Here is a 26,875-nt window from a genome sequence, read left to right on the forward strand (position 1 = left end):
AACCAGTAGCATGCTTTAAAAAAACAGTATAAATTTAAAACAATATGAACCACGACTCTGATACCAATGTTGGAAATAACACAAAATAAAATATATCCTAAAGTAATCCCAAGATCATAGTCACCCATTGCAATCACATTTGTATATAAACGAACTACAATGAATTTACACAGCATAAATACCTCTTCTCCTTATCTCTGAAGCAATAAATTGAATCTGGAAGAAAACCATGAAGAGTATTTTTCTTTTCCAATTTTAGAGAGAGAGAGAGCATATTTTTCCTTTGCATATTTGTGAGTAACAGTGAGTAACCCTTACTAAAAAGAAAAACTTTCTTTTTATATGGGAGCGGTTTGTGAGAAACTGCCTTTGGCAGTTTCCACTTCTCACGCCCCTTCATCATGGGTGTACTTATCCAATACATATAAATTGTAGCCCTTTCAATTATCTTTCCACTCGTGCAAGAATCAGCACAATCCAAGGTCTACAGCTCAAGTTATGGCAGAAATACGGAAGCACGTCCAAAGACGTTTTTCTTCTGTTTCCAACGTACTGTTTAGGTCTTCAAGCCAAGTTTTCACCCTTGTTAGTCAGAATTAGGAAACACCCAAAACCTGAAAGTTGTAGCTCTACTTCTTAGCTTTCCAAAGCTTCTAAAACCAGGTCCTGCTGAGTTTCCAAGCTCAAGTTACCCAATTTACGCTCAAAACTGTCATTTATGCTCAAAATCATCGTTTGGGCCTGCAAAGACAAATTAATAGAATTAGGTAGCAATTATGGTCCAAATTATATGAGAAGTATCCTAAATCCTATCGAAATTCAATGCATAATCATAGGGAAAAATAGGATTATCAAATACCCCCAAACTTAAGATTTGCTCGTCCTAGAGCAAAAAGGAATAAAAATCAAAACAAAAAGAAATATAAATACCTAGATTGAATCACAATGCAAGTCTCAAAAGTTGTTGGTACATTATTACAAAAAAAATGCTCAACACTCCAAGAAGTCATAAATTGAATTGACCATCTTTCTCTATCAATCCCTTGAGTAGGTAATCCCCACTTCAGTCCACCTTCCAACTTCCCAGATTGTTTTATGCAGAAATGTAAAGTTTATCAAATGGTGGTAGACTCCATAAGCCTATGTATCGAACTACTCTCCACTAATGTGGACTAAACATCACTAAGGATCAAAAGGTCTTTTCAAGCTTGTAATGTTAGACTTTGGTAGTGGGCTCCAAGGAAAATGATAGGATAAACAAAGTAAGAGAACTCGGTTTTCCTCATGCAAACACTAAGAGCTACATCAATCTCCACTTTCTTTCTCAACTACCAATCAAAGTGTCAACCATTTTACAACCCTCAAACTTGTGCATTTCTTATTTTTGATTTTCAATTAAACTAAAGAATTTTTTTTATTTTTTTTTATTTTTTGAAATTAACAAATATTTACAACACCATTGAGGTCTATTGTCCCTTCTTCGTGCCCTTTTTGCAACCCCCAAACTTAAGATTTTGGTCCATCACTTATTCACACACCTCTCAAAGCTCTTTTGTGTCATACATTAAGTCCATAATTCTCCTAAAGGGTATGATAAAGTGTTTAGGGTATAGGGATTGGACAATTTTTGGTTTGCAAGGAAAATAAGGCAATGATAATCTCATAAGGCTCAAATGGGTGACTAGGGAAATATTCATTCATGGATCGGCTGTAAAGGCTCAAACGTTCCGAAAAATGCCTAAATCATTTCCTCAAAAATTTCTAATCCTAGAATTTCGCCTCAAGCACTTCTTAACTAAGTTCTAGAGTCCACCAACATTATCAAGACTTCACCTAACCACATAAAATGTTTCTAAGCATGCCGAAAGAGTGAAAATGGTGGTTGAACCACTCAACGAACCTCAAGCTAAATCAAGTCAACCAACCTAAACTTGAAGCAATGCTTAACATTTTCCAAAAATAATATCCCAATAGTCCTAGTCTCATCATAGACTTATGCAATTAATCTAGGCAACAACAACACAACACACACAAAACACACTACAAAAATAACAATCAAAGAACTTAAAACAAAAAGAAACAAAATTTCGAGCAAAAACACACAAACAAACTAAACACAAAAATTTTCAAAATTTTTCTACCCCCAAACTTAAAATGACATTGTCCTCAATGTCACACAATAAAGAACAAGGAATAGAGAAAAGAGAAGGGTTAAGAAATACTCCCCTAATTAATTTGCAAAGTGTGTCCTCTATGTCAATGCCCAACATCCATTCATTATCTTCATCGTCATAAGAATCTGTCAAAACAAGAAAACTCATGGTGCACCAATTTGTTAAAACACAGTACAAATTAGTAAGGGAAATATCAAACCTCATCAAACTAAAATCAAAGTTCTAAAATTGAAAAAAAAAAACTTCAACAAAAACAAAATAAACTGAAAACACTTAGGTTGCCTCCCAAGAAGCGCTTTATTTAAAGTCGAAAGCTCGACTTTCCCATGGTCCTTCGTCAATCCGAATCCTTGTGGGGTTCTTCACTTCCCATTGCCACCTCTTGGTCTTTCCTTTGGAATTTTGGGCATTCTCATAAGCATCTTTTCGGAACTTCAAATTTGCATATGCGTACTTGAGATGAGATGTTGATTGGTTGAGTCCAATATTTGGAGTCTCTTCCAACACCAATTTTGACTTGTGCGCATTTACACCAAATTCCTCAAATTTTTCCTTGTGAGGTGAGTTGCTTGGTTGAAATTCCCCTAAGTAACTTGCACATCTTTTTGCTTTGAGATTTTCCTTTCATTGGTCTTGTCTTCATGTTCTTCCAACTTTTCTTCATTGTGAGGTTGCTCCAACACTATACCTCTCCTCAATGTTATGACATTTAATTGTTCTTTAGGATTTGTGACCATTGTGCTTTGCAAAGAACCTTGAGATCTCTCTATCAATTGTTCAACCAATTGCCCTACTTGAACCTTCAAATTTCGAATGGACACTCCTTGATTTCTGAAGTTTAAGCGTGTCTCATTCATAAATCTTGTGGTTTCCTGCATGAATTTTCCAAACATATCCTCCAATTTTGACATTCTTTGCTCACATGGTTGATTATTCACCACTGGTTGATGGTTTGACACTGTCCTTTGATTGCTTTGATTGTTCCAAGACAAATTTGGGTGATTCCCCTAACTAGGATTGTAGGTGTTGGAGAAGGGGTCATTTTGCAGCCTTTGTGAACTAACCTTGTAATTCACTTGCTCAGTTGTTAAGAAGACTAACTGGTTTCCATGTTGGCATTCCACACTCCCATGGTTTCCTACACAAAATTTACAAGTTATAAAAGGTGAGTGAATAGAATTTACATTCATACCTCCCAATTGGCTTTGAAGTGATGCAGCTTGTGCAGATAATGTGGCGAACACATCGACTTCATGTAGACCCATTGTTCTCTTCAGCATTGCTCTCTCATTAGGTCTTTGGTAGTTATTGTTGGCCATCACCTTAAGCAATTCATAAGCATCTTCTGGGGTCTTGTTATTTAAGGCTCCGCCTGCTGCCACATCTACCATAGTTTGAATATTTGGTAGCAACCCATTGTAAAATGTTTGGAATTGTATCCAAAACGGTAGACCATGATGTGGACATTTCCTTAATAACTCTGTGTACCTCTCCCAAGCTTCATAGAGTGATTCATCATTGCCTTGCATGAAAGAGATAATTTCGTTTCTCATTTTTGCCGTCTTCTCTGGTGGGAAGTATTTTGCAAGAAACTTTTGAGCTAATCCGTCCCATGTGGTGATTGTCCCAACTAGGTGTGACATGACCCAACCTTTTGCCTTATCTCTCAGTGAAAATGAGAACAATCTCAACCTAATTGCATCATCAGTCATTACATTAACCTTGAATGTGTCACATATCTCTAGAAAGCTAGCGATATGCAAAATTGGATCCTCATATGAATTTCCACCAAATTGGACTAACTGTTGGATAATCTGAATTATTGTTGACTTAATCTCAAAGTTCACTGCAACAAGTGGCCTTGTAATACCATAATTGCATTCTTGCACCGTTGGTATGGCATAATCCATCAACGTTCTATGTACTTCTGCCATGATCTCCACAAGCACTACAAGAAACAGTTAATTAAGCTTAACTACAAAATAAAAATAAAACTACAAGGAAAATAACTCAAGCTTAAGACTATACAATATTTACGATTAACTACAAAAATAAAATAAAAGCTTCAATTTAGCACTACACTAGATACTATCAATATTAATAATCAACTATCCCCGGCAACGGCACCAAAAACTTGATGCGTGATTTCATAAACATACAAATTAGCAAGTGCACTAGTCGCAAAAAGTAATAAAGTGATAAGTAGAGTATCGTTCCCACGAGGATAGAGTTACTAAGTACCGATTTCTCTAGTTTAAGCCCTAATTGAAGCACAAATAAATTGGATTGATGGAAAATTAACAAATAAAAACAAATTAACAAAATATAAATGAATGATAATGAAATTAAAGCAAAACCCAACAACTTAACTAATTAAACAATGCTAAAAAAATGCTAGGGTGTTGATTTCACCTAGATATGCTAACCCAAATCATAGAATCTATTACCCAAGTTCTAATTCCTTGATTGAAAATTAAATTCCCTAAGTTGTAAAACATGCCTTCTCAGGCTACATTTCCCTACTTATCCCTATTAAGCTTCCGCACCCAACAAAATGAAGATTAATAGTTCAAACTCTTTTAAGCTTTATGGAATCTATCTAGATTTCATAGATCGCTAAACCTATCTCTAGCGTTTGCTAATCTATGGTATTTATCCCAAGAGGCATAATCACAAATCACTTCTCAGTCTCATTATGAACAACACACATTTGAATGGTGATCAAGCATCCAAAAGTCATTAAGCAAAGAGATAAACATTCAATCATGAAATTAAAACTCAAAGTAAATCAATTCATATATATTTGAATCATTGTATCAAGGTTACATCAAACCCTAGCTAAACAACTCAGTTAATACTCAAAAACGAAATAAAATAACAAAAACAAGCTGAATCAAGATTCATCATTGAAAAACAAGCAAAAGATGAAGAAATCTTCTCTAATTTGAAGCCCAAATCTTCAATAATCTTCTCCTTCTAAGAGCTGCCTTCGAAATGACGAACCAAGCCCCTTTTTTCTTCCTATTCGTCCTAATTTATACCTCTCTCACTTAAGGACCAAGCCCTAACAAGCCAAAACGCGTCGTTTTATTTTACACATCTGCTACAGTTTTTGCCGAGGCGAAGCTTTTTCCTTGCCACGGTGAGAATCTTTCGGGCAACATTTGGGCATGATAGAGTCTGAATCTGGAAACATGCTAAACATATAAATTGTAGCCCTTTCAATTATCTTTCCACTCGTGCAATAATCAGCACAATTCGAGGTCTACAACTCAATGTATGGCAGAAATACGGAAGCATGTCCAAAGAAATTTTTCTTCTGTTTCCAACGTACTGTTTAGGACTTCAAGCCAAGTTTTCACCCTTGTCCAGTCAGAATTAGGAAACACCCAAAACATGAAAGTTGTAGCTATGCTTCTTAGCTTTCCAAAGCTTCTAAAATCAGGTCATTTTGAGTTCATGCTCAAGTTACGCAATTTACGCTCAAAACTGTCATTTATGCTCAAAATCATCGTTTGGACCTGCAAAGACAAATTAATAGAATTAGGTAGCAATTATGGCCCAAACTGTATGAGAAGTATCCTAAATCATATTTAAATTCAATGCAAAATCATAGGGAAAAATAGGATTATCACCGAGCTCTAGCGCGGTTAGCTTGTCCAGTCCGTTTTCTTGGCACGCGATGTACATGGCCACGGCTATCATGTACGCGTTCGGTGTGAGCTACAAGGGTGCAATCCCGAAATGGTCGAGGATCGACCTAACAAAAGGGTGGAAAGGGATCAACCCCCCACCCTTGAAAATGTCCTCGGAGATCGCAGCCAGCCCTCATGGCGGATTCCGAGCTGTTCGTGTCCTGTCTCAGAAGACCTCCATATTGATAGCGTATTGGCCTATCACCCTTTGAAGCTCTTCATTAGTAAGCACCGACAAGATCTCTTGAGGGGGACCCGCAGGAGCATCTTGTGTAGACGAACTGGTCCCTTCCTCGGCTCTAGTCATTGAGGGGTCCATCCTACTACGGTTTGCAAAAGCGACAAGCAGGGAGTCATTTAGTTCTCGTACACTATTTCCGTATGATGACGTGGAAGGAAAAAATAAATATTTCCTCCCTTAAACCCTAGAAAAACCCTAACAAAATACTTTTAGAGCCACTATTGATGGCTCAATCCCAAAGAGAATATTTCATCTCCGGTCAACTACCGACGGATTATCGTCGTATGACGACTACCGAAAACAATAATAAAAGTAGCAGAGGGACAATCCTTACCTCCTGAAATGAGAAGATCAATCCTTTTGCTTCGAATATCAAATGCACACCGGTTTAAAAGGCAAAGAATCAGAGTTCACGAAAATCTCTTGCTCTCTCTGAGAAGATGAATATTGTGACATTGCCTGAAGTGAATCTAGGTTTTATAATGAAGGAAAAGGTGCTTTGGTTTCCCAAAGTCAAACGAAGTTTGGGCGAAAAACGCATTTGACCGTTGATCGCGACCACATGTCGCGAATCAGTGAATAAGAGTGACCATCACGCCTCAAGAAACCAAATCGTCATTTTTTTCCGTTGAAAAACTCAAGCGACGGCATGTTCTCCCTCCTCCACATTAAATGCGCCCACGTCCGCATTTAATACTCTGATAAGGAATGTCGTTTCAGCATGGCTCGCGTTTAACGCGTATGGCTGGCACTTATTACGCATAAGGCACGTCTGTTAGAACAGAAGGTATTTCATTAAATGCACCTACAGCAAAAGCACAACGGCAAACATCTGAAGAGGTCGTTATGAAAACCACTCTTCGTCTTGTAAGTAGCGAAGCAACGTGACCCCTCAACCTCAACGAACATCAGTTGCGGAGCAACGTGATTCTTTGTTCTTAATGAAACTTGCCAAGTGTAATCAGGTCGTAGAAATCAGTCCAAGTCGGCATCATCGTTATGGCACTAAGTACGATCTAAAGTCAAGTTGCTGACCTTACAGCTAAGATCGTTTCAGGTCACCTGTATTAAAATATGTTCTCGACCTCTTTACAAGTAGGTCTAGTCAACCATCACCTCTTCGAATGCATCAAATCAAGGCATAATTATGTAGTTTCCAAGGTTTGATCTTCAAACCTTAAAAACTAAGGGACTTCTGTTATGCCTGAAAAAGTAAGGCTGACATAGAGCCCGGTCAGCGTAAATGATCAAAGTCTAGGCAGATCCTACAGCCGTTCAAATGCAGCCACGTCGCATGCTAGTGTGAGCAGCATGCTCCTGCCAGTGTAGTGTGGGTGCACGCCAGACTGACGAAGGGCTGGAGGCTGTCCATTTGTCCAACTCCTGCACTAAACGAGGAAATCACTCGAGTGGGTGAGCAACGAGATGCAAAGGACGCAAAGAAGGATTTGCATGGTATCTGTCCCCTTTTTACGGATTCTGTAATCATTACTCCAATTCATCCCACTATAAATAGAGAGCTCCTCTCCCGTTTATGGGATTGGCTCATTTTTACTTTGTAATAGCTAATTCCTCTCTGTAATAGCTTATTCACTCTTTTGTAATCACTTGCAAGTCAGCTCACAGAACGCGACCTGACCCCCCATATTAATACAATATCAGTGGACGTAGGAGTCGCTTGCTTAAGCATCTGAACCACTTTAAAACACTGTTTCTCCCCCTATTACTCATTCCACTACCCTCGTTCGCGTGTGTCTTCTGAGCCAGCTCAGCATTTCACACGTGCATTTAGTTGGTGTCAAAATCACGCATCAACATTTTCTATATTGATAATTTAATATCTCAAATTCTTTAATCTACAATAATATCCATGATTAGTGGCAAAACTAGCCTCTAGCTTACTTCAACAATTCGGGTCAATTTTTTTTAGAAAAAAAATATTAGTCAACTTTTCTTTTAACTTATGTTAAGAGTAAAAGTGAAAGTTAATTTATTATATATTAAATTAGGTTATATGTTTTGTTGAGGCTTAAAATTTATAGTATTACAAGGTTAAACGAATCCCAAATAAGCCAAAAAAGAATATTTTAAAATCAATCTAATAATTTCAAATCGTTTATTTATACTGATACAAATTTCACCATCCTCATAGTTTGGGAAAAAAAATTATTTTAGTCATACATATTTATCCATCACAATAGTAATACTTATAACAAAAAAATATTTTTTGTTATCACTTTTAACATTAAAATTTTCATATCATCACTCCTTAACAAAGAAAAATCATAGTCTATAAATACCATAATACAACCACAGTATGTATCATTCTTTCTCAATTAATAATTCTTTGCATACTATTAATATTCATCTAAAGTATATATAAGTTAGTATTTTTTTGAAAATAAATAATTTAACCCTCCTAAGCTAAATTTTTGGTTTCACCTTGTATGAAATATTACACTTAAAAGTTTTTGAAGACAAATTTTAATTGTTAAGCTTATTTTATCCCTGTCTAAATTGTTTAGTTAACTTAATTATTGTATTCTAGATATGCATTAGGTTCACCAATATTCAATATTAGTAGGAACAAAAAATTATAGAAAGAATCTTTTAACATAATATTCCAGTTGAGGATAAAGAATAAAACAGATATGGGAAAAGGATAAAGGTCAGAAAACAAAAGTTACTAGAAGAAACTAAATAACTACACATTGGAGGATGATATGGAAAAGAGAGAGGTGAGCTGGCGGAAGGTGCAGAAAGCGCGATATGTAAAATGGGAGCGAATTGTAAACTTACCCCCCACCCCCAAATGTGCCTATAAAAAGGGCAAGCCATGTAACATTTGGGGGGATTCTTATACAAGTAATAAAAAGACTATAATTTACTCTCGTGCTCTCTATATTTTCTCTCACTTTCCTTCATTTTCTCTCCAACCAAACACCCAATTTCATCACTTAAATTTCATGAAAATCTATATTGAGGGTTTTGGGATCTTCAATTTGGTTCCATCTATAGAGATCAACACTAAAAGCGTGCTTGGTTCCAGAAAAACAAATTACGGTTTTCTAGTATTTGAGTAGAAAAATCTGTGATAAAAGGAGAAAAGTGTGCTGTTTGTTTCATGAGAAAGTTATCGTCTAATACTAAAACTTAAAGTGAGTATTTTGTTGGTCTCCTCTACTACAACCAACTCCAAATTTTCCAAGCAAGAAAATTATCTTATTTTTTCATGTGATTTGTGGAATCTCAACTTGATTTGCAGAATTCTAAGTTTTGATTGATTGAATTTTTCTTGAAAATTTCATAATGTTGTTTTCCTGGTTTGATTTTCACAATCAAAATCAAATAATAACTATTATAGAACCCTAAAAATATCAGAATGATGTTGCATGCGCATGGAAGGACTTATTGCTTTAATATCGAGAATTGGCCATCCAATCGTTGTCTTGTATTCCCTCAACACACAAACAAGCTTTTCTTTTTGGATATTCGAGAGGTTGATTGCGAGAATTGTTGAGCCGGTTGTCACGACTGCAAAATTAATCCTAGTTACTGTAGTTAGTGGTAAGTAGGGTTGAATCCACAGGGAACAATGATTAACAATCTAATGCGTATTTGAGTAAACAAACGTTAGATGACAAAGTGATTGATTAAAACTAGGGAAACTAATTGCTAATATTGAAGAACTTAATTAAAACTAAACAAATTAAATGCAAATAATAAAAGCTTGAAATTAAAATGAATTAAAACTTTATAATAAAAATGTTGCCGTTATGGTTTTGGTTCGATACGAGACCAACTCTCACAATTCTCCTCTACACTCTACGATCTCCTAAACCTAGAAGGCAAGGTAAACCAATGACATCGGTTTCCAGCACTCTAGGTATAATCTATCCTGTCTCACCCGATTACTCAAGTTCGATTGATTAAAGACTATCATTGAATACCGACAAACGCTACAAGACAATACCACTAATTGATACGCGATTAACAAATACAATATGTCAACACGTATTATCCAATCAACCAACTACATAATCAATGCAACACAAGTAGAAACGGCATTAAATGCGAATGTAACTCGATTACAATCAATGTGAAGTAATTTAAAGCAATACTCAACATTTAATTATCTCAAACCAACATTTATCATGCAATAGGTTTCATATCAGCACCAAATCTCAATGGACAATACCAATAATCACAAATCATGCATCAAACTATATTAAAGTATCGTAATCAAACATGAAATGAAAACCAATATAGTTTGATACACAATACTATCGAATGTCCTACAATCGGGCTCATCCAACTAGTTGAGAGCTGATGAGGAGAGCGGTAGAGTCAATCTCGATCTCGCCTACACCATAACAGACAATCAGAAGCTCAACCGCTCATGGGTGTGTCGACGAAAGCTGGAGCGGTGGCAACAAAGCTGGTCATGGTGAAGAGCACAAAACCGTGATGAGAAAAAGGAGTGCAAGTGACCAATGGATAGCCTGAAATACGAACCGTCCCAACTCACTAGAATACATTAGTTTTCTAGTGGGTGTTCCAACAAATGGTGGTTGAAATGGGATCCAAATGTATTGATGGAAAGCTCAGCTGATGGAAGTCTGAATCAGGTGATGTGGAGATGAAAAGGCACTAGAAAGTGAGTGAAAACAACCTAGAAGCTAAACGATTGTCGGAGTGGAAACGAAGCATCGCTAGTCGTTCTTTGCTGGAATTGGTGTGGAAATGCTCGTGGGAGGCTAAGGGAAGGATGGTCGACACTTGGGGAAGCTGAATTGATGCCAAAGAAGATGAGATGTTGCTAGAAAAATGAAGAATCTTGGCGGCGCAAATGGTGATGAATGGCGATGGTGGCAGATCTTTAAGGAGATGACGAAGATGATGAGGTGATGGCCGACTGGAGTTTTGGAAGATGAAGGGTCACCGAAGATGGCCGAAATCTGGTGGGGATGAGGGAGGGTTTGGTGTTGGGCGGTTGCCATGTTCTAGAACTATTCATCGTCTTTTATAAAAAGTTTGGCAAATTTTAGTTCAGTCCCTACATGATAGGGATGGGCACGGGCCAAGGGTCCCCGGCCTCGACCGAAAAGCCCAAGGGGGTTCCTTGATCCTGGCCCGTAGCCCGTTCGAGGAATTCGGGGAATCCCCAAATAAAGCTTGTTCCCCAAATGGGGAATTCGGGGAATTTGGGGGTTTTGTGTCCTTATTACCATTTTCTCCAAATTATCATATACCATCTAAAAAGAAATTAAATCTATAATGATTTATTGATTTATTATAATCAATCGAAACACCAAATGATATATTACACATATATAAGATATATATTATGTATTAACATATGATTATAGATAATAGCATATTATCTATAATGTATAACATATATATGTTATATACATTATACTTATATACCATATATAATGTATAATGTATAATACATATAAATTATATATATATATATATATTACAAATATTTATAATGATTTATTGTATTTAATCTAGTTTTATTTATTACCTATTTGTCTATGGTTTCATAAAATACTTACACAATTATAAATTGTTATTGTATAATATATGAATGATTTTCAAATATTAAAATTAATATAGGTATATATGATTGACTTTTTAATATATATATATATACGGGCTGGGCTAAGGATTTCGGGGTGGGGACTGGGGCGGGGCAGGGCAAGACCTATCCCGTCCCCAGCCCGTCCTTGAATTTCGGGACTAATTTTAGGCCCGATCCTGGCCCAAATTCCGAATGATTCGGGGAAACTCTGCCCCATTTAGGGCGGATCCCCGCAAGGCCGGGTTTTATGCCCATCCCTACTACATGAATGAAAACTAACAAAATCAACCCCCAAAAATATGACAATTTACCACTTGAACAGAATAAATGAGACAATTCATACCTAAACATCTGAAAAATCATTCGAAACATGAACAAATTTTAAAGAAAAAATAAAATGTGATTTTCCATTAATAATTCCATAATTTCTTCAATTTTCTCAATATAACTTCAATTTAATTACACATACGGTCTTTTTATCATCAAAATCACTTTCATGACTCTAACATACTCCCCAACTTACTCTTTGCTCGTCCTCAAGAAAAGTAAAAGAAACTTTTCAACATTCTCACAAAACGATACACAACCATATCCATCAACAACCAAGACATGCATCAAAAGGTAAAGTGAAGAATTCGAACATAACAAGTAAACAACACAATCCTAAATAAAGAACTAAAGTTTCTATCAAGGTTTGCCTATCTCCATTCAAGTTTTTCAAATACACATCTGATGTTCATATCATATTGCCAAAATGCCATGCAAAACTCCCCAACTTATGTACATGCAACATAATGCTCATTTTCCACACAAGATTTTGACATATAATTTATTTTTCATTCAACACTTGATTTCTTTTCTTTTTCTTGTCTTAACTTCTTAAGATTTCTAGAAGGTAAATGACTCCCAAACCAGACGGCTATAGAGCACTAACTTACCCGAACCAACTAGGCTATAAGTCAAGATTTTTTTTATTTTTTTATTTTTATAAAGCTCATGATCTATGTAATGACCAATTAAGCTTTCTAGAGAACCCGTGCAACGAGCTTTAGGCCAATCGCTCCCAAGCTAGATAGCTTTAGGGGATTATGTGTAGAACACCCCTCAGGCTTACTTACTCGAGTAAACTAGGCTACAAATCAAAACTAAATCATCAAGCAACATTTAAGCACTTCGAAAGACAAAGATTAACATTTTTAACACATGTAAGATAATAAATGAAAATTTGCTCCATATGCGTGTAAAGTATGTAGGAGACTTGCATAAACACTAAAATACATGACATTCACACAAAATAGTGTTTAACCACAATTAGGGACAAACCTAGCACATAACAGAAACAATAATTCAATGTTTAAAACCATATTGCAACAAACTATTTTCAAAAACTTCACAAAACCTTTCAACTAGCACCTCAATTGCTTCTAAAATGGTGATTATGAATGAATTCATGAAATTTTTTAAAAAATAGCTCACTTTCATTCACTTTTACCACTTTTGGACTTACAAGAGTAGGAATCAACATATTTTTAACCTAAACATAATCATGCCACAAACCTTAAGCATAATCCATTCAATCACAACCATCACAAAAGCGTGCATTCTCCATCACAAAACACATCATCAAAACAATCTCCACAAAAATATGATCAACAACACTTCTCAAAACATCCCTCCACAACAACACAACACTCCATAATAGTATCATCAACACAAATATGCCAACAACACTCCTTATAAAAATCAATCAACATGTGTCTCCAACTTCAAATGTCATTGTCCTCAATAACTCACAACAACAAACATTCTCCCTAACTTAGCATTAGATGATCTCAAATGGAATAAAATCACTGACAATTAAAATCGTCCAACATATTTGAGAAAATATCTAACAATAGCAGCATATAAGATGGAGAGATATAACCTGAGAAACAATGAGGGTTGTCATCAATGGAGTTTGTGGAGCATGCTTAAGCATAGTCTTCGACTAGTTAATGAGTTTCCAAACATGACAATTCCTACAAAAACAAAAACATCAAAGCAAAAAAAACATATTTACAAAGGTGGGCTGCCTCCCACAAGCGCTTAGTTTAAAGTCTTTGGCCATTCACCTTAAAAACTTGTCCCTTTTTGGGTTTTGGATTTCAATAGCTTTGTGAGGGAAAACATTAAGAACAATAAAATGGTCATCCCATCATGACCGAAGCTTGCCCGAAAAGAGACAAAGCTTGTAGTTAAAGAGCTACAGTTTTTCATTAGGAGAGAATGACGTCCTAACAATGTGTTTATCATGAAAAACCTTAGTCCTCTCTTTAGAGATGCGAGAGTTCTCATAAGCTTCGTGTCTTAGCTCATCTAACTCTGAAAGTTGGAGTTTCCTATGGTCATTGGTCATGGTCATATCAAAATTGAATTTCCTTGTGGCCCAATATGCTCTATGTTCGAGTTTTACAAGTAAATGACATATTTTCTCAAAAACTAACCAATAAGAGAACATGCCAATAGGGGAATGATAAGCAATTAGATAAGCCCAAAGTGCATCATTTAGACGCACTGGCCAATCCTTACGATTGGGCAATACCATTTTCTCTAAGATAGTCTTAATTTCCCTATTAGCACGTTCCACTTGTCCACTAGTTTGAGGGTGATAAGGTGTGGCAATTCTATGGGTGCTTGAGTACTTTTTCAATAGTGAGCCAAAGTACCTATTGGTGAAATGCAAACCACTATCACTAATGATGGCACGTGGGTGACTGAAACAACTAAATGTGTGATTGAACAAACTTGACGACCACCCTGTGATCATTGGTCCTAGTGGCAATGACTTTTACCCATTTAGACATATAATCCACTACAAGCAAGATATATTCAACGCCAAAAGATGAGGGAAATGGACTCAAGAAATCAATACCCCACACATCAAACACTTCCACAACCAAAGTAGGATTAAAGGACATCATATCTCGTCTACTAATATTCCCTACTTTTTGACACGAAGTATAAGCATGACAATAAAAGAATGCATTGCGAACAAGACTTGGCCAATAAAAACCACACTAAAGGACTTTCAAAGCAATCCTCTCTCTGAAAAGGTCCGGGTCTTCCTAAAAATAATGCTTGATGGTTGCAAAGAAATGATCTTTCTTAGTCTTGGTCCACCCCAATGGTAATTGTCCTACGGCCAAGTAATTAACTATATGGGCATACCAAGGTGTTTTGGATTGGGATATAGCAAATAATTGCTCATCTGGGAAGAAGTCATTCAAACATTGAACGGGGATATACTTTGTAAAAAAGTCTGGACAAGTGGTTGACGACCACATTATCACTGCCCTTTTTATCTTTAATTTCTAGATCAAACTCTTGCAACAACAAAATCCATCAAATTAGTCTAGGCTTAGTGTCTTTCTTGTCTAACAAACACCTAATTGCAACGTGATATGTAAAGACAACTATCCTAGACCCAACCAAATAAGACCGATACTTATCAAAGGAGAACACTACTGCAAGCAACTCCTTCTCCGTAGTGGTGTAATTGCATTGAGCATCGGAAAGGGTCTTGCTTACATAGTAGATCACACTGGGCTTTTCATTCACCCGTTGGCTAAGGACTGCACCAATGGCATAGTTTGACGCGTCACATATCACTTCAAAAGGTAGATTCCAATCAGGAGGTTGCATGATGGGTGCTGTGGTCAATGCTTCTTTCAAAATGGTAAAGGCCTGCATAAAAGAATCATGTAATACCCAAGATGTCAAAGGTATGTTCCTAACTCAAAATAGTCATCTAGATGTTAATTTTATGTTAAAAAGCATAGAATCTAACTAAGGGCAAAATAGTCAATTCATTTGGAACGGTATGAATAATTATCCATAGAAAGGTATTAGGGGCAAAATAGTCATTTTGCCTATGGATAAGCATTGAAAAAGTCAAGGATGAGTAGGCTTAATTGCATTTAATGTCATTAATTAAGTAATAATTATGTTTAGTACGAAATGACCAAAATGCCCTTATATGAAGAATAAGGACTTATGAGTTATACAATTAAAATAATTAGGCCAATAGCATAATTTTCGAAAATTAAGAAAATATTTTCCTATAAATGAGAGGAAATTCGTTCAAGCCAAGGGAGGGAGCATTTCTTCAACCTTTCTTCCACTTTCTCTCAAATCTTCCATGAAACAAGGTTTCTCTCTCTAAGTTTTAAAGGAGTTTTGCATAATTTTTCAAGCAGAATAAGATAGGAGCCTTGGATCTCCAAGTTGAAGGGTTTAAGGTAAGGATTAAAAACCCTAGTTTTGATGTGATTTGAAGATTTGAAGTAGATGTTGAGGTATAATGTTATATATGTAGGATTAAGGTGTAAAAGAAGACAAAGGCAAAGGATTTGTTGGAGGAATTCTTTAAAAATGTAAGGAAAAACCTCCCATGACTTTAGGGATCATGCTAGGGTTTGTAGATTTTAATGAAACCTTAAATTAAGGCTTTAAGGCATAGAATTAGTTGATGGCAAGTGTAGTTGAACTCATTTATTCTATTTATTGCCTTGAATTCATTATACATGAAGTTATTGCTATTTATGTTTTATGAGTTGTTATGTTTGATTGAAGAAAATGAAGTGTGGATGTTGATTGTGGCAAAACTTGTAGTATTGGAGGCCACATAGTGTTGAATGGTTGCTATTAGAAGTGTTGATGTGTTGTTTGCATTAGCTTACAATGTTATAACAATAATGGATGATTATGGGAATGAGATTTTACACTTCCTTTAAGATGTTAAAGATTATTAAGGGGAGGTTTATTTGATCCATAAATTGACCTATTGGTTAATTGTCAACAAGAATTGATGTGGCATAGTTTAACATGAAAATTCGGATTTGGTAAGTTTAGGGGTTATGTTAAACATGCTTTAGTATTTCGACCATAACTTGAGTTATAAAAATCGAAATGAGATGATTCTTGAAGCACTAGAAATAGATAGCCCTACAAATTTTATGTTTAGGCCAAGAGCCAATTCGTTTAGAAAATGAATGGAAAATGGCCTGAAGTATAAGCTTCTAGTTATTAAAGTTTAAGGTTTAACATAACTAATTCTTATGATTATGAATTGATTATATATTGACGTGATTAAGCCATGTACTAATGTTTACCCATTAGTTAGATGATCTTTGAAAGATATACATGGTCATGATGTCAATGCATGATTAATGTTATGAAATGGCATGAAGATGCAATGTAATACATGTTTTAAGATGATGAATGTGAGCAAGAGGTAATGTAAATGGATTAATAACCCATAGATGAATTAAAAGTATTAAGCTCACTAAAATATGTATTTACATGCCATAAGATGTTAGAGATGCATATAGACATTATGAAAATGCGTAAGCATATCCTCGTATACCAGTTGAGGAAAGATGAATATATGCTTTAGATGCTAAATAATGCGTAAGCATGAAGCATATCCTCGTATACCGGTTGAGGAAAGATGAATATATGCTTTAGATGTTAAATAACGTGTAAGCATGACTCCCGATGATATGAGCTCTAGATGAATTTGAGGCTAGATGATATGAAGTGCTTAAGACGCTAAGAAAAGTCCAATCGGCTACACGTTAAATGCTTCATATGCATTTAGTTGCATTACATGAGTTATGATGTTATTTACATCATGGGATGATTTATACTCATGTTAGATGATATTTAGATGTTATATCATGACATGTAATATGTGTGTACTATGTTTATATACTTATTTGTATGTGTATGCATTGATGTTTATATAGCCATGGGGCAAAATGATGAAAAGCATATGAATTAGAAGAAAAAAAAGGAAAGTATACCTAGATGTAAAAGATAAGTGATGTGTTAACAAATATGTTTCAATGAAGGTCAAATAGCACATTTAGAATGAAATGGATCATTCCTTACTGAGCGATTAGCGCTCACCTTTTCATTGTTGATTGCTTTGCAGGTAGACCAGAAGCGAAGGATGCTAGAGACAACGGGGCTACACGTGAGGGGAGATGATTTATTGTCATCTTGATGTAAATAATGTAAATGATAAATGTTTGTGAAACAACTTTGGAAGCTTCCACCCTATAAATATGTTTTGATTGTGTAAATTTCTGGATAAATTCTTAAACTTTTTAAAATTATAAGTTTGGATCCTGCGTGACATCTTGTATGCATGTTTAGATATTATTATTATTATCCTTACACAGGTTTTTTTCTAAATACAACTCGTTCTCCAGACATGTATCCCTGGGATTCTCATTGAGGGGTATTTAGAGGATACCTAACTGGAGGGGGGGTTTCACAAATCATAAAAACCAAATAGCATATCGTTAGCAAGCAAATCACACAAAGGCTTAGAGATCTTACTAAAATTCTGGATGAAACGTCTATAAAATCTTGCATGGCCTAGGAAAGATCTAATTTGTTGATCGACAAAGCAGTGGCAGTTGAGAAATCAACTCTACCTTTGCCTTATCCACTACTATCCCCTTCTTGGAAACTACATGATCAAAGATTATTCCCTCTTGGACCATGAAATGACTATTCTCCCAACTAAGAACAAGATTTGTCTCTTTACGTCATTTCAAAACCAATGCAAGCTTTTTAAGACAATCATAAAAAGACGTACCAAACACAGAAAAATCATCCATGAAGACTTCAAGGAATTGACCCACCATTTCAAAAAATATTGATAACATGCATCTTTGAAACGTTGTCAATGCATTGCATAACCCGAAAGGCATGTGATGAAAGGTAAACATACTAAAGGGACATGTGAACATGGTCTTTTCCTAGTCTTTTGGGGCAACTGGTACTTGGTTATATCTAAAATAGCCATATAGAAAACAATAGAAAGTCTGCCCAGAAAGTTTTTCGAGGATTTGATCAATAAATGGGAGCGGGAAATGGTCCTTCCTAGCGGGTAGGTTGAGCTTCTTATAATCAATGCAAACTCTCTATCATGTGGGAGTACAGGTAGGAATTCGCTCATCTATCTCATTTTCAACAGTAGTGAGGCCATTCTTCTTCGGTACAGCATGGGTCGAACTTACCTATTGGCTATCGAGTATCGGGTAGATGATACTCGCATCAAGCCATTTGATCACTTTTTTCTTCACCACCTCCTTCATGTTCAGGTTTAGCCTTCTTTGAAATTCATGCACCGGTTTAGCATTCTCTTTACAAAATATATGATGCATACACAATGAAGGGCTAATCCCTTGCAAATCAAATATCGACCAACCGATTGCTTCCTTATGTGCTGTCAAGAGCGCCACTAATCTCATCACCTGCTCACTATCTAAGTTGGCAGCAATGATCATGGGTAACGTTTCATTTGGCCCTAGGAACACATATTTAAGAGTATTAGGCAGGGCCTTTAACTCTGAAACTGGAGGAAACTCAATTGACATTGGTTATGAAGTCTTAGACAAAGTGGTAAGGGTTTATACATAGTGGTCCAAGGTCTACTTTATAGAATAGGTGACCTATCTATATAAGCACTAACCTCCTCAATCTCAAACAAAGCATTTAGGCTACATATCTCCTCGACAGATGGATTCATAAGAGTGTAAATTGCATCATCACATAACATTTATAGGGCATGAGCCTCCACTAGAGTGTCAATAGAGTCAACCATGAAACACTCATTATCATCCTCATGCACAGGTCCTAAACCAACATTAAACACATTAAGCCTCAGTTTCCTATTCCCAAAAGACACTTCCATCTCTCCTTACCTAGAGTTAATACAAGCATTTGTCATTGCATTATCATCCTCATGCACAGGTCTTAAACCAACATTAAACACATTAAGCCTTAGTTTCCTATTCCCAAAAGACACTTCCATCTCTCCTGACCTACAGTTAATACAAGCGTTTGTCATTGCTAGAAAGGTCTCCTTAAAATAATTGGTGGCATACTTCCACTGTTCATATACTCCATGTCTAAGACAAGGAAAATATAATTCCTCAACCTTAACTAACACGTCCTCAATTAGTCCCCTAGGCATTTTGATCGATCGGTCAGCTAACTATAGGATGACTTTAGTATACTTGAGCTCACTTAAGTTAAATTGTTCATACACGAAGTGGGTAATAAGTTCACACTCGCCCCTAAGTCTAAGAGGGCTATATCAATAGTGATATTACCTATCACATAGGAAATAATAGGATCTCTAGGATCCTTTAACTTTGGGGGAAGGCAGTTTGAGACAACTGTACCTACATCTTTTGGTAAAGTCTTGGCTGCGTGAGATTTCATTCGCCTCTTTTGCGTGCACAAGTCTTTGAGGAGTTTGGCATAAGCAAATACTTGTTTAATGACATCTAAAAGTGGAATGTTAATTTGTGCCTACTTAAACAACTCAACCATTTCCTCCATCCTAGTTCTTTTCCTAGTAGTGGGAACATTTTAGGGCTTTGAGCACTGAGGAAAAGGTGCTTTCGATATGTACGATGCAAAGGATGGTTCCTTCTCCCTAACTTCCTCCTTACTCAGTCTTTGAACACTTTACTATACAAGTGGCTTACTCTCACTCTCTTTGGCTTAGTCCCCACCTAGACTTTCCTTTTCTCTACTGTCCACTTCTACTTCCCTCTCAGGCCTAATTGGCTCTTGGCCGCTCTGAAGAGTGATCATAGCCTTAGCTTGTTCGGAATACCCTCTCTATTGAGAAGAACCACTAGGGTTACCTATGACTTGACTAGGCAATTGGCCTTGTTCCCTCATATTGACTACCTCAGCTATTTGACCAATCTGGGTCTCTAGCTTACTCATGGATTAGGAATGGGAATGTATTAGTTGGTCACTTTGCTCTAAGTCTCGAAACCTAGCGTTCATGTCGACATTTTATTCTTGCATGGTTTGAAACATGCCAGCATTTGTTCTTGCATGGTTTGAAGCATTTGAACCATCATTGATTCTAATGAATGCACTAGAGTGGGTTGTTGAACGGGGGGTGGGATCCTTGGTTGGATTAAAGGTTGCTCCCTATAATTGCCTTGCTGATTGGAAGGATTATTCCTATATGGCATATTATTAGGGATATTTTGAGGTGGTTGTGGCTTCCATGAAAAATTAGGGTGGTTACGCCACCCAAGATTATACGTATTTGAGTACGGATCATTCCGTCTTTGGAAGCCTTGTACAACCTGCACTTGCTCCTAACAAGGGTTGGGGGTGGGTTCCTCAGTTGGATGGTCAAGAGTGGAGTGCATGACAAAAACATCTTGGTTCGCCCTATTCTGAGATGATTGTATAGACGGCTACCCTTGTATAGATACTAACTTCTCAAACCGATGGGCCAACACCTCTAGCTTGGAACTAATGTCATCTAATTGTGACACCTCATACATGCCACCCTTCTTGGATGGCTGCCCTAAGATAGGCATTCTAGATACAGAAATCTAGTGCATTGAATTTTCACTTAAGGTCTCGAAAAGTTGCCATAACTCATTCTCGTCCTTGTGCATAAATGTTCCTCCACAAGAGGCGTCTACCATATTCCTATGCCTCTCAGTCAGTCCATCATAAAAACTATGAACTAATTGCCACCGAAAGACTACATGATGTGAAGTAATTTAAAGCAATACTCAACATTTAATTATCTCATACCAACATTTATCATGTAATAGGTTTCATATCAACAACTAATCTTAATGGAAAACACCAATAATCACAAATCATGCATCAAACTACATTAAAGTATCGTAATCATGCATGAAACGAAAAGAAATATACTTTGATACATAATACTACAAAATGTCCTACAATCAGGGTCATCCTACTAGTCGAGAGCTGATGAGGAGAGCAGCGGAGTCAATCTTGATCTCGCCTACACCATAATAGGTAACCGAAAGCGTAGCCGCTCATGGGTGTGTCGATGAAGGTTGAAGCGGTGACAATGAAGCTAATCATGGCAAAGAGTGTAAAACCAACAATGAGATGAGCAATATTGACGGGTTTTTGGGCAAATGGTGGCAAAAATGGGATCTGAAGGTACCGATGGAAAGCTCATGTGATGGGGAGTCCAAATTAGGTGCTATGGAGATGAAAGGTCTTTGAAAAGTGAGTGAAAACATCCTGGAAGCCAAACAGTCATCGAAGTGGAAACGAAGAGTCGTCGACCGTTCTTTGCCAGAATCGGTATGGAAATGCTCATGGGAGGTTGAGGGAAGGATCGCCTTCACCTAGGGAAGCTGAATCAACACCGAAGAAGATGAGATGTCATCAGAATAACAAAGAATCGTCGCGACGCAAATGGTCATCAATGGCGACGACGACGGATCTTCAAGGAGATGATAAAGGTGATGGCCAATTGGAGTTTGGAAGATGAAAGGTCACCAGAGATGGCTGAAATCTGGTGGAGATGAGCAAGGGTTTGGGATTTGGGTGGGTGCCCTGTTATGGAACTATTCATCTTCTTTTATGCTAAGTTTGACAAATTTCAATTCAGTTCCTACACGAATGAAAACTAACAAAATCAACCCCAAAAAATATGACAATTTACCCCCTAAACAAAATAAATGAGACAAATTCAGACCTAATCAATAAATCACAACCTAACATTGACTCACAACATCTCAAAAATAATTCCAAACATGCACAAATTATAAGGAAAAATTAAAATGTGATTTTCCATTAATAATTCCGTAGTTTCTTCAATTGTCTTAATATAACTTCAATTTAATTACACATAGGGTCTTTTTATCATCAAAATAGAGCAAATTTCATGACTCTAACACCAATCACGGGCAATGTGTCTCCTTCTCCTAGGTACACATATTTGAGATGGTCCAAGAGGAGTTTAAACCCCAAGGTAAGGGCCTACACAATGGAAGGAAAAAATTTCTCGTTAGATATGGGAAGTGTAATATAAGAGAGATCATACTTTGAATTTTTCTTTGGAAGAACATCAAGTGCTTCTATAATCTCTTGGAACTTTAGATTGTAGCTTAGGTGACATTTTGCTTCATTGGAGTCGGTTGACAAATTTTCTGCATTTTTGGACTGCTTTGCTCTATCTTGAAGTAACTCGTCCTTAATCTTTTCATCATCAATCGGTTTCTCATAAGCTTCTTCAAGTTGTCTTCCACTTCTCAATGTTATGGCACTAGCATTCTCCATAGGAATGGCCACATGTTGGGAAGGAAGTTTCCCAAACCCTTCCGCCTCTAGTCTTCCAATTACAGTAGCCAATTGACTATTTGATTTTCAAGATTATTGATTGATGTCTTTGTATCTTGTTGGAGTTGGAAAGTGCTGGTGGCTAAAGAGTTTACCAAGTCCTCTAAAGACTTGCTTTGAGATTGAGGAGCATTTTGTGGCTTTGCTTGATACGGTTGTTGTGCTCTTAGATAAGGTAAACCAGGTGGGTTGGTAAGGGCAACAACTTGTTGATTTCCTGAATAGCTAAGGTTAGGGTGATCTCTCCATCCCAAATTATAGGTATTTGAAAATGGATCATACCTTGGTCGTTACTATCCTTGAAATCCTCTTATGACATTCGCTTGCTCCATATTAGGCTCTTGAAGAGTAGGGCACATGTCGGTAGGATGTCCAATGGTCAAGCAAATTCCACATTGTTTAACTTGTCCAACCATAATTTTTGCACAAGTGCAGTCAAGGTACTCAATTACTACTCAATATTATTGGAAATTCCCACTTCATTTAGGTTCCTTGGTGATGGATCAGATCAAACACCAAATTGTTGATAATTTGCAACCATGGTTGCAATCAAGTTTCTCACTTCAGTAGGAGTTTTGTCAACCAAAACTCCTCCACTTGCTGCATCAATCATATTTATCTCCATAGGCATCAATCCCTCATAAAGGTATTGGAGTAAAAGTTGCTCACTTATTTGATGACAAGGGAAACTAATACATAATTTCTTGAATCACTCCCAATACTCATATAAAGTCTTCCCATTATACTGCCGAATACCACAATTTTTTTTCTTTCTAATAAGACTAGTTCTAAATGCTAGAATTTTTTTTTTTTTTTTTTTTTTTTATGAATAGTCTCTTCATCTCATTCCAGTTATTTAGGGTCCTGAATGGTAGATAGTATAGCCACTCCTTAGTGATATATGCGAGAGTGAATGGGAATGCCCTAAGCTTGACTTGTTCTTTAGTAGTGCCACTTGGTTTCATGCTTGAACACACCACATGGAATTTCTTAAGATGCTTATTTGGATCCTCTCCCGCCAATCCTTAGAAAGTGGTAAAAGATTAATCATGCCAGATTGTAATTCAAAAGCTCCACCCGTGTCATTATATCGAATGCACAAAGGTTGTTGGTCAAGGGTTAGTGTAGTCATCTCCTTAAAAGTACAATTAGCCATCTCTTCTTGATCAAAATAATTAGAAGAATTTGAAAAATCTGAAGAGTCACTCGTAGATGGAAGATTGGTACTAATCGCTTGATTAAGAATTGTCATATTCAAAGGTCGTCACAAATGAGTAATAAGAGGAATTGGATCAAAGTGTGGATTTGATCTCAAGTTGTAATGAGAGTTCATTCACCAAAACACCTTCAGCTTGACAAAAACAAACAAACAATTAAATTAGAAAAATTAGAAACTAAAAAAGAGTTAACTAAAAGAAAAATCACCGGCAACACTGCCAAAATTTTGATGCTTGCAAATGCAACACCCTAATTTAATCTTACTTAAATTCTATGTCAATGTTGCATAGTAGCACAAAGCAAGTAAGGGTCTTTCCCGTAGAAGACTTTCCTAAGTAACTAATTACTTATTAAGCAGGAGGCTTTAGTGAATTTAAAACTAAAGACTAATTAACTTAAAACAGAAACTAAAAAATAAGATTGATGAAATGGATTGAAGGATTATTCGCCACCACTAAACATAAATTATAAATTAATAGAAACACTTCCTAACTTCCTACCCTCTTTGTATAACCCTAATATGGGAAATACTTCTAAAGGGGGGTGAATAGAAGTTAATAGAAATTAATGCGGAATAATGAATTTCTCAACTACCCATATGCTATGAATAATAAATAACAATAATGAGAAGCAATAAATAAGCAATAAGTAATAAATGAGTTGAGGGAAGAGAAATGCTTAGAGATTTATGGTGGTTCGGAGCCTTGATCAAGAGCCTCCTACATCCATTTCTTCAAGACAATCTCCTTGAAGTTCCACTAGACTCAGATTTCCCCAATATAATAGTTTACACAAGATTTCGCCTTAACAATAGTTTGACAATATTTCGCCCAACAATATGAATAAAATGTTTTTGTGAATGATTGTCTCTAAGCTAGCTAAGACATAATGGGTTTCAAATTTCTCTCTAAGGATATGAGTTTTTAGTACAAATGAGAGAGTAATTTTTTTATTATGATAGAGCTCTAGGGTTTACAAGATTGATTGATGATTGTTGCATTATTCTCTCACTCTTGCAAAGTCTCTTTCTCTTTAATAAATCCCTTTATTTAAGTATTCACCAACCCTTGAAATAAATTAGAGTCGTTGCTTCATTTAATGCACTCTATAGCTTTCTACAAAACTATTGAGCCTTCAGTATGGTTACTGTGCAATCAAATCCTTTCATCATCTATTATCTCATCAAGGTTTGAAATATCATGGAAATAATGTCAACTTCAACTATAAACCACCTTGACATATTCAAATTCGGTTATCGGACCAATCGACCAATCGAGCACCAACTCGATTCCATTATTGCCATAGATTTAAGGTTGTTGTCTCTTACTGAATATCTCATTGAGATAATTTCTCCTGTACCCAGGAGTGATAAATCCTTTGTTGATCCACCATAGCCATAGTGCACGTCTCAATGTAGCCAATCACCACCATACTGATAACCCTGAACCGGACTATGTTAGGCTAGTGTCAAACTACACCAATGTTTACACACGACACTCTGGTGATCTCAAGTCTAAGGACCACATGCACCACCATTTGTTAGAGGATATATGTATTCCATGGACATTGGGGTTACCATCTATATGGAATCTTTTGTATAGGCCAATCTAGTAAACTCATGAATAACAAGCACCCATGTGTCGCACCAAGTTGTTAGCAATAACCTTGACATGCAAGATCTATCAATACCTTTCGATAGGGTCGTTCAACGCTATGATAGTCTTACCGTATTATTTGTATCCTTAGTTAGGATAATACTAGGGCTATAAATGTTTCTAAAATGGCCACCTAATGTGATCATAGGGATCTTACAATCAAGACTTATCACTGTTTGATTCCCTCGTCACGGTTCAAATACTCTAAGAGCATCAAATCACAGATACCTATAGAATTTGATTTACACAATATAAACAATGCCTTTTATAAATAGAATAACATGATCCATTTAGTCAATATACAACAATATGATTGGCTCTAAGGCACCTACTCTAACAATCTCCCACTTGCACCTATAGCCATTCATTTACGTATTTAATACCACATGAAGTCAGGTGCCTATCATGCTTTTACTGCGACAAAGCTTTTGTAAGTGGGTCTACGATGTTGTCATCGGTAAATACTCTGCTTATTTGCACATCTCCCCTCTGAACAATTTCCTTAATAAGGTGGAATTGTTTGAGTATGTGTTTGGATCTTTGATGAGACCGTGGTTCCTTGGCCTGAGCAATGGCCTCATTGTTGTCACAAAATATCTATACTAGATCAACAATGCTTGGAACTATACCAAGTTCAATAGTGAACTTCTTGATCCAAACTACCTCTTTGGCTGCATCTGATAATGCAATGTACCCAGTCTCCGTTGTAGAATCAGCCACAGTACTATACTTTGAGCTTTTCCAACTCACTGCAGCTCTATTGGACAAAAGACAAAACCTGATTGTGATTAATAATCATCTCTGTTAGTTTGAAAAATGGCATCACTGTATCCTCTTACAATGAGTTCATCCTCTCCTCCATAAGCCAAGAACGTATCCTTAGTCTTCTCCAGGTACTTAAGAATATTTTTGACAGGTATCCAATGATGCTAACTTGGATCCGATTGATATCCATTACAAATGCTTAAAGCATATAAGACATCAATCCGAGTACATAGCATGACATACATTATGGATCCAATAGCGGATGCATATGGTATCCTATTCATCTTATCTCTCTCCTCAGATGATTTTGGACACATTTCCTTTTAGAGATA

The 26,875-nt window shown here is 36.5% G+C and overlaps 1 non-coding gene across 1 annotated transcript; it reads left to right on the forward strand.

Moving 5' to 3' along the window:
* Window positions 1-3,623: 3,623 nt before the first annotated feature.
* On the forward strand, window positions 3,624-3,730 carry LOC116112902. Its single transcript, XR_004125325.1, has one exon. It is a non-coding gene; the product is annotated as a small nucleolar RNA R71 (small nucleolar RNA).
* The last annotated feature ends 23,145 nt before the right edge of the window (window positions 3,731-26,875 follow it).

This window comes from Pistacia vera, unplaced genomic scaffold (genome assembly GCF_008641045.1).
Source record: "Pistacia vera cultivar Batoury unplaced genomic scaffold, PisVer_v2 Contig67, whole genome shotgun sequence".
Lineage (NCBI taxonomy): Eukaryota > Viridiplantae > Streptophyta > Magnoliopsida > Sapindales > Anacardiaceae > Pistacia > Pistacia vera.